Here is a 14319-nt window from a genome sequence, read left to right as displayed (position 1 = left end):
GCGTCTTATGGTCCGGTACGTCTTATAGTCCGAAAAATACGGTATTTATGGTAATTTATAAGCCCTCCCTGTCCCCAAGACTATCAGAGTGGTAGCGCATCCCTCTGGCCCACCCTTGTAACCTATTACCGGTACCTCCTTCTCTACCTCTCTGATCTCGCTCCTGAGGACTGCAGTGAAGAGGTGAGGGGGCGCCTCACCGGGAGAGTGTAAGTGAAGCAAGCTGCAGGTGTCCGAGACGCCTGGTGTATGGAAAAAAGAGAAAGAGCAGTGCTGTGCCCAGAAAAACAGGCCTCTTTCACTCGTCTGGCCCGCCCTTGTATTACCTCCTTTTCTGCCTCTCTGATCTCGCTCCTGAGGACTGCAGTGAAGCGGCGAAGGCGCGCATGTGCGAGATCTGAGAGGCAGAGAAGGAGGTAATACAAGGGCGGGCCAGACGAGTGAAAGGGCCTGCAGCTTGCTTCACTTACACCTTCCCGGTGAGGCGCCCCCTCACCTGGTCACTGCACTCCTCAGGAGTGAGATCAGAGAGGCAGAGATGGAGGTACTGCTAATAGGATACAAGAGCGAGCCAGAGGGATGCCCTACCGCTCTGATAGTCTTGGAGACAGGGAGAGCTGGGCAGGCAGGGAGAGCTGACCAATCCAAGCAGGATTCGTATATAACAACCAGCCAATCGCCTGTAAGGTTCATCACTTTAAAATTACCATATTGAAATTAAATCTGATTTTTTTTAATTTTTACCGTATGTGCGTTAGAAGAGGGGTAGTCTTATACGGCGAGTATATACCAAACGCTATATTTTAACTGGAAAAGTTGGAGGTCGTCTTATACACTCAGTCATCTTATACTTCGGAAAATATGGTATTTAAAACCCAAAATACTATTGGTTATGAGAAAAGCATCCAATTAATTTTTAAATGCTGATATAGTATTGCCATCAATACCTCTTGTGTTAGAGTAACCAGACTGTCGAATGCCCTAACTGCAAAGAACTCTCCTTTTCAGATGATGAAATCACCTTCTTCCACACATAATGAACGTCCAATGGTCCTTTGTATGTTCCTTGGAAAGAATAAGTAATTTGCCAGTTCTTTGGATTGAACACACTTTTTCCAAGTTAAACAAGCCCAACATTTTTAACCTATCATTATAAAAGAGGTCGTCCATCTCATGCAATAGAGTTGTCCTCCTTTGACCTTTCCAACGTCTTTTTCCGAATGTGGAGCCCAAAACTGGATCCCATATTCAGTATGTGCTGTACAAAGAAGTTATGGAGGAGTAAATTACATTTGGGATCACAGGATTTTATCTCTATTGATACACCCTAAAATATTATTTGCTTTTTCAGCTGCTGCTTGATATTGAGCTGTTTGGCTTACTTGTAACCAGAATACCTGTCTTTTTCTGTTCTGTAACACCAAGTTTATTTCCATTTAGACACTATCTTTTTACATGGGTACAATAACAATATCATGTTCAAGAAGTAACATGATATTGTAATATGAAAAAGAGGAGCACACAGCAGTAAATAGTTTCGAAAAATATTCAATTAATTTATTATATGTAATAGACAAATTGTGGAACAGACAAAAAGGTGGTGCAGAATGTACCAAGGTAGGGTAAATGAATTGCAAACTGAGAACATGCCAGAAGTCCCACAGATAGATCCGCGAAGATGAAATTGCATGGTGCCCTGTGGCCAAAATGTATGTGTACAATAATCATAAATATCAAAAGAATATACATAAATCACAAAATCGCATATGAACCCAGGGACTAGGGGCATGCGCCCAGAACGCTCACAAAGTCAAAACTCATCCATTTGTAGAGAAACATTGCTGTCAATATTATTACGGGGGTGAGTCTAAGGAGTCCCCAAAGGTATAAGTAACAGCGTCACCACATGAAAATTAAAATATACATGGGTCCATGTATTAATATATTGAATATACCATGAGGGGACAGAAACCTACCTAAGGTGCACAGCAAGAGTCAGGGGGAGAGGTGGAGGATGGAGCCCGACGTACGTTTCGCGGCGTTGCCGGCCGCTTTCTCAAGGGCAGAGAGAGTGCTGAGGACAGGCCCCTACCGACATATATATGTCCATATCATAATGGACCCTGGTCACGTGATCAGTGTGATGCACGCCCGAAAGTGGCCAGCTAACCTGGGAGCGCGCCATCCGACTCATGTGATGTGGAAGGTAGGTGACGTCAAAACGCCACTTGCGCACAACCAGGAGAACGCACCGCTGACGCAACCCAGCCGTCAATCCGCCAGTGCCCATGCGCGAGGACAATGTCTCCACGCAGGCGCAAAGCGGCTTGTAGATAGCCGGGCACGCGCGTGGCGCGGCTTTACCCTTTTGTGCGCGAGCGCACCACGTCACAGGGCCATAGTAAGTATAAGCTGCAAGTCAGATGAATATACAGGGTGGTCCAAAAGTAGGTGGACAGAAAGTGTAATAAGGTTATGAAGGGGGAGATTTATCAAACATGGTATAAAGTGAAACTGGCTCAGTTGCCCTTAGCAACCAATCAGATTCCACTCTTCATTCCTCACAGACTCTTTGGAAAATGAAAGGTGGAATCTGATTGGATGCTAAGGGCAACTGAGCCAGTTTCACAGATCTAGTTTTCACAGATAGATCTCCCCCAAATCTGTTTTCTTTTCAGATAATTCAGATAACACATAATGGCAAATAATTTAAATACAGATGAAAGAAAATGGATTTTAAGTATTGGAAATCTCAAAATGCTGAAACCGTTAGAGCAAATTGGGTTGAAACATTTCGTACTCAAGCCCCAAAGAGACAATTTAGTGTTTGATAAATCTCCCCCTTCATAACCTTATTACACTTTCTGTCCACCTACTTTTGGACCACCCTGTATATAAACAAAGGACAGAACAAGGGAAACAGGGGATAAAGCAGATATCACATAAACAGTATATTAAAGGGACATAATTATTGAAATATGAGTATGTAATATAAGAACATAAGGCAAGCGTCATGAGTGTCTTAAAGCTGAATGTCTTAAAGCTGCTGTGTATAGATGGTGCCGTGTGGCCCCCTGCTGTGTATAGCTGGCACTGTGCGACCCCCTGCTGTGTATAGATGGCACAGTGCGGCCTCCTGCTGTGTATAGATGGCGCCGTGCGGCCCCCTGCTGTGTACAGATGGCACCGTATGGCCCCCTGCTGTGTATAGATGGCGCCGTGCATCCCCTACTGTGTATAGATGGCGCCGTACGGCCCCCTGCTGTGTATAGATGACTATGTTCGGCGTCCTGCTGTGTATAGATGGCTACGTGCAGCCTCCTGCTGTGAATAGATGGCGTCGTGCGGCCCCCTGCTGTGTATAGATGGCTATGTGCGGCCTCCTGCTGTGTATAGATGCCTACGTGCGGCCTCCTGCTGTGTATAGATGGCTATGTGCGGCCTCCTGCTGTGTATAGATGCCTACGTGCGGCCTCCTGCTGTGTATAGATGGCTACGTGCGGCCTCCTGCTGTGTATAGATGGCTACGTGCGGCCTCCTGCTGTGTATAGATGGCTATGTTTGGCCTCCTGCTGTGTATAGATGGCTATGTTCGGCCTCCTGCTGTGTATAGATGGCTACATGCAGCCTCCTGCTGTGAATAGATGGCGTCGTGCGGCCCCCAGCTGTGTATAGATGGCGCTGTGCGGCCCCCTGCTGTGTATAGATGGCGCCGTGCGGCCTCCCGCTGTGTATAGATGACTACGTGCGGCCTCCTGCTGTGTATAGATGGCTGCGTGCGGCATCCTGCTGTATATAGATGGCGCCGTGCGGCCTCCCGCTGTGTATAGATGGCACCGTGTGGCCTCCCGCTGTGTATAGATGGCTACGTGCGGCCTCCTGCTGTGTATAGATGGCGCTGTGCGGCCTCCCACTGTGTATAGATGGCACCGTGCGGCCTCCCGCTGTGTATAGATGGCTACGTGCGGCCTCCCGCTGTGTATAGATGGCTACGTGCGGCCTCCCACTGTGTATAGATGGTGCCGTGCGGCCTCCTGCTGTGTATAGATGGCTACGTGTGCTCAATATTGAGTCATACAATTAATGTAAGGCTATGTGCCCACGATGCAGAAATGCTCCGGATTTTTTATGAGCGTTTCTGCATCTCCCTGGCAGAAAAAACGCATGCGGATTGTACATGCGGATTTTACATGCGTTTTTCCTGCCAGGGACAAGCGGAAGTGAAGCGTTCTTCACATGCATTTCCGCATGTGGGTTGATAAGCGCTTTCCAAGCGATTTTAGCATCACTTGGATAGTGCTTGACAACTTGGTCACACTATATAAATCCATGCAACCAGCATGGATTTATATAGTGTGACCGTAAAAGAATGGTAAAAAATAAAAAATAAAAATATAATTACCTTCTGATGGCCTGCCGACGTCAGCGGTCGCGTGACCCGTCACATGACTAAATTACGTCACGGCAGGTCCTTTTCAGACCATCGCGAGCTGCCGGCAAGCCAGGACGCATCGGATAAAGACACCGGGGGCCATCAGAAGGTAAGTATAATATTTATTTTTTATTTTATTCTTTTTTTTACAGGTTCTATGGTACCCGGGTCCGGAGGAGAGTCTCCTGTCCTCCAGACCCGGGTACCATCTGCACATTGAAACGCATGGATTCCGCATCTACAGCCGCGCTTCCGCAAAATAATTGGTAGTGCTACGGATTTTTCGCAATGATAATCCGCAGCGGAAATTTCCGCAGCATGTGCACAGCACATGCGGATTATCATTGGGGAACATGGCCGACCTTCTACCAAGCGTTTTTTAAGTGTTTCTGCAGCGGAATTGCCGCTGCGGAAACGCTTAAAAAGCGCATAGTGGGCACACAGCCTGAAAAAATTATTATAATTAATATTGTGGCAAATTAATTTCACGTGAACTATCACATGATCTATCACAGGGGATCATGTGACATGTCACGTGATACATCAGGTGTGTGTGTGTGTGTGTGTGGGGGGGGGGGCCGCGCCTTCTAAACTGCCCGGGGCCCTTGCTACTCTTAATCCACCCCTGGGGGTGACAGGGATGTTTAATTGTTTCAATGCAGCAGTCATTACACAAAAAAGAACAATTTCTGTTTCTGCTTTAAAAGCATTATTTTCTGTGTAATTGTGCACTATTTATTTGGAAAAAGTTGATGTACCCCAGAAACTTCGCTTTTGTGGCTGTCACAATGATATTATGATACTTACGTAGTCCAATAGTAAACCCAATTTATTTGAATTTCATTGTTCATGTGAACTATACATTACTGTCTTTTTCTTTAGTCTGATAAGGTTTGTTTTATCTTTTCATAGTAACCAAAGTGTGCAAGGTGATCAGTACTTCAGGATTCCGAACTTTCCATCGTTCAAAGCTATAGAAACACATGAGTTCATCATCGTTCAGTTTAGTTTCCCCACAACTGTCTCACTGTTGATTCAACTCAGATATTGTTTAAAGAGGTTGCAAGCATCCAGCAGATGCCTTTTGTTATATCTGTGAAGGATTTTTTAAAACAAGAGTACAAGGGATACTTTGGGATGCCTGTTAGAGACCAGGAGAAATCCTGGGCTCCACATTTCACTTGTGAGATGTGTGAGAAAACTCTGGAAGGGTGGTACAGAGGGGAAAAGAGGGCTATGAAGTTTGGTGTCCCAAGAATATAACGATAACCCACTGATTATTCCATGAACTGTTAGTTCGGCATGGTGGACCCTTCTAAACGACATGCTGGCAAGAATGCACCTGCAGTCATTTACCCTAACATAACATCATCCATTGCTCCTGTGCCACATGGCCCTGTGCTTCCTGTTCCTACTCCTCCACAGAGAGATGAACCTAGTGATGAAAGAAGTAGCTCAGAATTACAGTGATACAGATGAAACCAATAAGTAAAAACAATACTATCCCAACCAAAATGACCTTAATGATTTGATCAGGGACCTTGGTCTTACAAAGTCTAATGCTGAGCTCTTAACATCCAAACTCAAGCAATGGAACATGTTAGATGAAACTGTGCAAGTGTCGGATCAGAGGAAGCAACATCACACTTTTTCCAGCTTTTTATTTGTGAAGATGAACTCTGCTATTGTGTAGATATAACTGGTCTGTTGCAGAATATTGGAATTCTTTTTGATCCTAGTGAGTGGCGCATCTTCATTGACAGTTCATCAAAAAGTCTTAAAGCAGTATTACTCCATAATGGTAACAAGTATCCTTCTCTTCCCCTTGCCAAATCAGTAAAGCTTAAAGAAGACTATAAAAATGTGAAGAGATTGCTAAATGCATTAAAATATGAGGAATATGGTTGGGAAGTAATTGGAGATTTCAAAATGGTTGCATTATTGACGGGCCATCAAGGAGGGTATACTAAGTTTCCATGCTTTCTTTGTCTTTTGGATAGCTGAGACACTAAAGCACACTACCATAGACAATATTGGCCTGAACGTATTGAGTTTTCTGTGGGGAATAACAACATTAAATGGGAGCCACTTGTAGACTCTCGAAAGGTACTAATGCCACTTTTGCACATCAAACTAGGCCTCATGAAACAATTTGTCACAGCTTTGGACAAGGAATCAGTGGCATTCAAGAATCTACAAGATCTCTTCCCAAAGCTTTCAGAAGCAAAAGTTAAAGGTGCCGTTTTCGTTGGCCCTCAAATTAAGAAAGCTATAGGGTGTCAAGAGTTCCTCAGCCTCCTCAAAAAAAAAGCATGGATCAGTTTTGTTAAAGTATTTACAGGCTTCCTTGGAAATCATAAAGCTGAAAACTATGTTGCATTGGTTGAGACTCTTGAAAAGCCATTTCACCTATTTTTGCCTTAAGATATCCCACATTTTGAACGTCGCTACCAGGGAAACTACAATGAAAACATGATGGGGGGGATTACATTTGGGGATTAATGCATGAAAGTGATCTCACATACCCACGCAAATCTCACAAAAGTAAACATTTCTAGGTTCCTTTTCATCAATTTGTAGCATTTTGATTAAAATATACTATTTGTTTGAAATATATTGAATTGTGTTTTTATTATGAACTTAAACCCAAACATTTGTAATTTTCCTTAAAGAAAGTATTCCAATTTCAACTTTTCGCTGTCCTGGTCACAAAATCAAAGTTCTTGCCGATTCATACATTTTTTCCATGCTTTTAGGATATAACCAATTAAGAAATAACATTTATTCCCTGGGAACAAAAATCATGTTACATAGTGTTATCGATGATGTCTTCTAAAGGTTAAACCGATGGGAACAGAGCTAGATAACTTGCAGCCAGATGTCAACTGTATAACACAGCCAGCACTCACATACATCTTATTCCTTTGCATCATGCATATACATCAGATGTACAGAAGGGTGTGGGGTATATTTGACACATGACTTTCATAAATGTTAAAACATCAAGGAGACTTTTTTTTCCAGTCATTAGATATCTTTATTTGGATATCTATAAATGCAGCGAAGACAGCTCATCACTGAGACAGTCCTATTATCAGAGCACTGCCCTTTTGGGACTCAAGAACACAAAGTTTCCTCTCACCTTTACGCCACAGTAGGAAGGTTCATCAGAGTTGATATAGGAGTAAACAAAACCTAAGAAAGATACAAAATGAACATATACCCTGCTTGTAAGTCAGCAAAAAGCAATAGTGCATATAACATAGGGTACTTAGTAAATACTGTTTTTGATCAAAAGCCATCCCACCAACACCAAGGTGTACCCTGTTGGGATGGTCCTAACCTCTAGTATTAAAACCTTACCATGTGTCAAAAATGACCTCAATGTGAATAAGGGCTTAGCAGGACAAGGGCCCAACTATGGACAACCAGCAATGGAAAGCTATATAAACGTAATGCCCAGCTCAAAAAAAGTGGGGCCACACCCTTGAGGGCACTGAGTGCAAAAACCTAAAACAAAACCGAAAGAAATGAACTGGAGTACAAGTTGGTATACATGCAATGTGTAGGAGCATGTTCACACATATAAATAACACTGGGTACTTTAGTAAACATTGGTTTTGATAAAAAAAAGCATAAAAGCCATCCCACCAGCGACAAGGTGTACTCTGTTGGGACATTCCTAACCTCTAGTATTAAAACCTTTCCATGTGTCAAAAATGACCTTAATGTGAATAGGGCTGAGCGGGACCGGGTCCCAACTGTGGACACTCAGCAATGGGAGGCATGTATACCAACTTATACTCCAGATCATTTCTTTCAGTTTTGCTTAATATCGGAGTAACCAAAAGCAAGTTGTAAAGAACATAGGCTACTTTAATGACCACATCAACTGTGGCCTCATCTGACTGGAGTGCACAGGTGAAGACCTCGAAAATACTCATCATGATTCTGAAGGTACACGCTACTAAACATTGTGCCCAGCACAGCCTGTGGTTTAAGACTTTCTTCAGTACATTCATAGGTATGGGCTCAGCAGGTTCGCCATAAGATTGAAAGCTTCATCCAATATCGTGATGGTGTCCATACTCTAAAAAATACTTAAAATGCTGACTCTTTTAACTCAGTATACAGTTGAGAGAAGAGGCCCCTTTTTCTGAGCTGTAGAATACTCAATATCCATCCACCATTAATTGACAGCTTACTCTGTATATTTTGGGTCAATAAGTAGCGAATGGTGGGATAACTCACAGCTCAGCAGTATCTAGAACCCCCATGAGCCTGCACTGCACCAAGAGGGCTTATGTTCTCCATCTGATTAGTGATGAGCGAGCACTAAAATGCTCAGGTACTCATTGCTCGGTCCAAGCTACGAGCCCACTGTAAGTCTATGGGAAACTCGAGCATTTTTCCTGCTTTTCCCCCTGGCGGTCTGCAGAGGGACTAAAAATTACCCAAATCGATGGGAACAGTGCTCAAGTGACATGGGAACAGCATGGGGAAGACCCCTGGAAGCATTTCTGACTTTCAGGTCACTGAAGTCAACAATGTATTAAGCCACTTTAATGGACTCACAATAAAACATACAAAAACGAAACCAAAATGGATTTTCCTGGGAAAAATGTTAAGGAACATCCTTTCCAGGCTAATGACTTGTACATAAGGCAAAATAAATAACCAAAAACAAAAATGCTCCTCCAACCCTTGGGCTATGTTCACACATGGCGTTTTTGATGTGGTTTTGCACTTTTGCATTGCATTCAGGGGGAAATGTAATTTTAACATTTTACTACCTTATTTGGCCATGTAGTGTGTGAGACATGATCAGACACATCCTGTTTCATTTATGAAGGCGGGACTCTGAAAGTCACAAAGACTATTTTTATAGGGCCATCAGACGGCCCTTACTATTCTTAAAGGGCCAGCAGTCGGCTAAAATTGTTGTTCCCATTATTAAAGAGTAGGTCTCCTATACTGTTAGTGCGTATGCAGTGACTGCAAGGGCTGCCAAAAATTTGGAGGCACCCCAATACCCCTTTGAAGAGACATAGAGGAGGGCCTCAGTAAAAAAAAATGTTCACATTTTAAAGGAGGGTCTCCTATAGTGGAAATGCCCATGCAGTGACTGCAAGGGCTGCCAAAATTTGGGGAAAAACCCCAATAACAATTTAAAAATACATAAAGGTGGGCCTCAGTAACGACATGTTCTCATTAGAAAGGAGCGGGTCTGGTATGCAGTTATAGGGTTTGCAGTGAGTCCAACGGCTGCTAAAATTTAGGAAAAACCCCAATAACAATTTAAAGACACATAGAGGTGGGCCTTAGCAACGACATGTTCCCATTAAAAAGGAGCGGGTCTGCTATCCAGTTATAGGGTATGCAGTGAGTCCAACGGCTGCCAAAATTCAGGAAAAACCCCAATAACAATTTAAATATACATAGATGTGGGCCTCAGTAACGACATGTTCCCTTAGAAAGGAGCGGGTCTGCTATTACAGTGTCCATTTTAGGACATGATCAGATATCAAAATCAAACATCAGAATGATGTCAGTTTGAGGCTAAATACCCTGTCTGACAAGTGATCCTGACAAGTGATTCTGACAAGTGACTTTGATAAGTGACTTTTATAACTGTAATAATAAAAAAAGTCACTGTTCGCTGATGGGACTTGAACCCAAAATTCTATGTCCAGAAACCGGTGCACTAACCACTGAGCTATTCTTCAACTCAGGTGAAGAACCCTAGGCGTTCTATTTGGTTATATGATTTTCAGTGCAAACCTGATTGTGTCCATTTTAGGACATGATCAGATATCAAAATCAAACATCTGAATGATGTCAGTTTGAGGCTAAATACCCTGTCTGAGAACTGATCCTGACAAGTGATTCTGACAAGTGATTTTGATGAGTGATTTTGATGAGTGATTCTGACAAGTGATTCTGACAAGTGATTCTGACGAGTGATTTTGATGAATGATTCTGACAAGTGATTTTGACGAGTGATTTTTATGAATGATTCTGACAAGTGATTCTGACGAGTGATTCTGACAAGTGATTTTGACAAATGATTCTGACGAGTGATTCTGACAAGTGACTTTTACAACTGTAATAATAATTAAAAAAAGAAGTAACTGTTTGCTGATGGGACTTGAACTCATAATTCTGTGTCCCAAAGCCAGTGCACTAATCACTGGGCTATAAACTCAGTTGTAAAAACCTAGGAGTTCTACTTGGTTATATGATTTTCAGTGCAAACTTGTCAAAAACTCATTGGGACTTATGCACAGACTGCAAGCAAGCCAAATTCAAATGATGTTTGATTTTGATGTGTGAGTCTGATGTGTGACTTTCTTCAAACATCAGAATCAGAATCACAATGACTTTTAGTCACCCTGAGTATTTTCATGGTCGATCTCATAAAGCAAGAAAGGATATCAGCTAGTATCACTTGCATCAGTCTCTGAAAATACAGTGTTAGAGTTCAAATCCTGATAGGAATAAGATTTTTTTTTTATTATTATTATTATGGCTATTAAGCACACAAACTTCAGGGGTGTTTTACTTTTAATATATGACACTCTGATTGTCATCCTGATGTGTTAAGAGTTTCAGACACGCTGCCTATTTGCATGGTAAATTACATAGCAAAAGTAAATTGGGAGTTTGCAGCCAGTACTTGGGTGGATGGAAATAAAAATTAACAATAAAGACATTTTATCATTAGACCCCTTTAAGAAATTATGCAAATATAAAGTCACTTGGAAATAGATATGTAGTAATTATTGCCTCCCAATTTACTTTGGCTATGTAATTTACCATGCAAATAGACAGCGTGTCTGAAACTGTTAACACATCAGGATGACAATCAGAGTATTAAAAGCACCCCTGTAGTTTGTGTGCTAAATAGTCATAATTAAAAAAAAATCTTATTCCTATGAGGAATTGAACTCTTAATACTTTAGCTTCAGAGGCTGATGACTTACCATTAAACTATCCAGTCAAGTGATACTAACTAATAGCTTTTCTGGTCTTATGAGATCAACCATTAAAATACTCAGGGTGACTAAAAGTCATTGTGATTGTGATTCTGATTCTGATGTTTGAAGAAAGTCACACATCAAACTCACACATCAAAATCAAACATCATTTGAATTTGGCTTGCTTGCAGTCTGTGCATAAGTCCCAATGAGTTTTAGACAAGTTTGCACTGAAAATCATATAACCAAATAGAACTCCTAGGTTTTTACAACTTTAGGAAAAACTCCAATAACAAATTAAAGACACATAATGCTGGGCCTCAGTAACGTCATGTTCCCATTTGAAAGGAGCAGGTCTGCTATCCAGTTATAGGGTATGCAGTGAGTACAGCGGCTGCCAAAATTTAGGAAAAACCCCAATAACTATTAAAGACACACAGCGCTGGGCCACAGTAACGACATGTTCCCATTAGAAAGGAGTGGGTCGGAGGTCAGAGGGTCTCCTGAAAACAATGTTCCATTTTTAGGAAGTGGTTCTCCCATACTGTTTGCCTATGCAGTGAATGCAATGGCAACCAAAAATTTGGAGGAACTCCAGTGCCCCTTGCAAGAGATGTAGAGGTCAGAGGGCCTCCTGAAAAAAATGTTCCATTATTAGGGGGTGGGTCTCCCATACTGTTTGCCTATGCAGTGAATGCAACGGCTGCCAAAAATTTGGAGGAACTCCAATGCCCCTTGCAAGAGACGTAGATATGGTGATATGGTAGATATGGTGGTGATATGGTAGTGGAGGAAGAGGAGAAGGAGGAGGACAAGAGAAAATAGACTAAATCAGGAAGCATATACCCATGTCTGGGTGTGAAGACAGAGGTGCATGGGAATAGAGTTAGACCTCCCCAAAAAAAGACACTATATTTGAATTTATGTTACGCTGCTATCATTCAGTGGTGTTGAGAAGTCTGGCCCAATCCAGCCCTTGTTCTTTTTATGAGTCAGCTTGTCAGCATTTTCAATTTACAGGCGGATGTGCCTATCGGTTATAATTCCACCAGCGGCACTAAAAACTTGCTCTGACAAAACGGTAGAGGCAGGGCAGGTCAGGACCTCCAAGGCGTAGAGAGCCAGTTCATGCCATGTGTCTAGCTTGGATACCCAATAATTATAAGGCACAGAGGAATTATGGAGGACGTTGGTATGGTTGGCAAGGTACTCCCTCAGCATCTTCCAAAACTTTTCTCTCTTTGTGAGAGTACCCCGTGCCTCAGGGCCTGTGCGATGGGAGGGTCTGAAAAAACTGTCCCAGAACTTTGACTGTGTTCCCCTGCCTCTGCTGGATTGGATTTGTATCTCTCTCACCTGTACTCCTTGGTTGTCCAATGAACTGTGACCTCTGCCGCCAGCGTTTTCAGATGGGAATTTTTTAACAATTCGGCAACAAGGGCATTCTGGTACTGCCCCATTTTATTAGGCCTGTCCAGTGCGGGAATAAAAGAGAGAAAGTTCTCCTTGTAGCATGGGTCTAGAAGTGTCACCAACCAGTAATGACTGTCACCCAAAATTTGGACAACGTGAGGGTCACAGGAAAGGCAGCGTAACATCAACTCAGTCATGTGTGCCAGACTGCTTCCAGGCAAGATTTCCGTGTCCTCACCAAGAGGACGACTGACGATGCTTTCCTCCTCATCCTCCTCCTCCTCCCTGTCCTCAGGCCATCCAAGCTGAACAGACGGTATGACAGTTGTGCAGGTAGTACTGTCTATAGCGCAGGAAACTAGCCCCTGTTCTTCCTCCTCCTCCTCTTCCTCATTGTCACCCAATCCACGTTGAGATGAGATGAGGCTGGGCTGTGTGGAATCACCCTGTATGGTTCCTTGCTCCATCTCATCGTGCTCCCCCTGCAATGCATCTTCTTTAATTGTGAGCAGAAAGCGTTTCAGAAGACAGAGAAGCGGGATGGTGACACTAATTATGGCGTCATCGCCGCTCACCATCTTCGTGGAGTCCTCAAAGTTTTGGATGATGGTACAGATGTCTGACATCCATGTCCACTCCTGGGGTCTTATGTGTGGATTCTTACCTGAATACTGATGGCCTTGTTGATGCTGGTAGTCAACACCTGCCCTTCACCGATTGGCGGGGTTAAGTGATGCGCTTCCGGCGGCATTTAACTGGTTAACAGCTGCGGGTGGATCGCAATTCCACCGGAGCCCTCACTGGACCGGGGGTGATGGCATGGGGCATACTAATACGCCCCAGGCCAGTAAGGGGTTAAGGGCATGGCTAATGTTATGGGACATGTGCTCATGTAATGCGGGAATGGCAAACCGGAAGAAATAGTGGCGGCTGGGGACTGAGTACCGAGGGATGGCCGCCGCCATCGGGTTGCGGAAAGCTTCCGTCTCCACGAGCCTTAAAGGCAACATTTTGAGTTCAAGTATTCGCGAAATGTGTGAATTTAGTAGTGTGGCCTGTGGGGCGTTGGCTGCGTATTTGCGCTTGCATTCCAAGGACTGGGGTAGGATCAACTGAACGCTGCGCTGGGACAAGGACGTGGACGTGCTTGCTGATGATGCAAGTTGAGAGTGTGCAACGACACATGCAGGGCGGGAGACATCTTTGCATGCGCCATGGACAAGGAATTAGCGTGCACGCACGACAGCGGAAGAAGCAGTGGTGTCACCCACAGACACTGTTTCTAGACCCTTGGGTTCGGCCCACTTAGTTGGGTGCTTTGCTGCCATGTGCATGATCATGCTGGTGGTGGTCAGGCTGCTAGTTTTGCTACCCCTGCTGATGCTGGCCTGGCAGGTGGTGCAAATCGCCTTTTTGGGGTTATCTGCAGTCTTTAAAAAAAAAACAGACTCGGGAACATCTAACAGTTGTACTGGCAACTTCCGTCGTGTTGGTGTT

This window comes from Phyllobates terribilis, unplaced genomic scaffold, assembly GCF_046119375.1.
Source record: "Phyllobates terribilis strain yellow unplaced genomic scaffold, ASM4611937v1 Scaffold_3__8_contigs__length_932513732, whole genome shotgun sequence".
NCBI lineage: Eukaryota > Metazoa > Chordata > Amphibia > Anura > Dendrobatidae > Phyllobates > Phyllobates terribilis.
Note: the sequence above shows the minus strand (reverse complement) of the source record.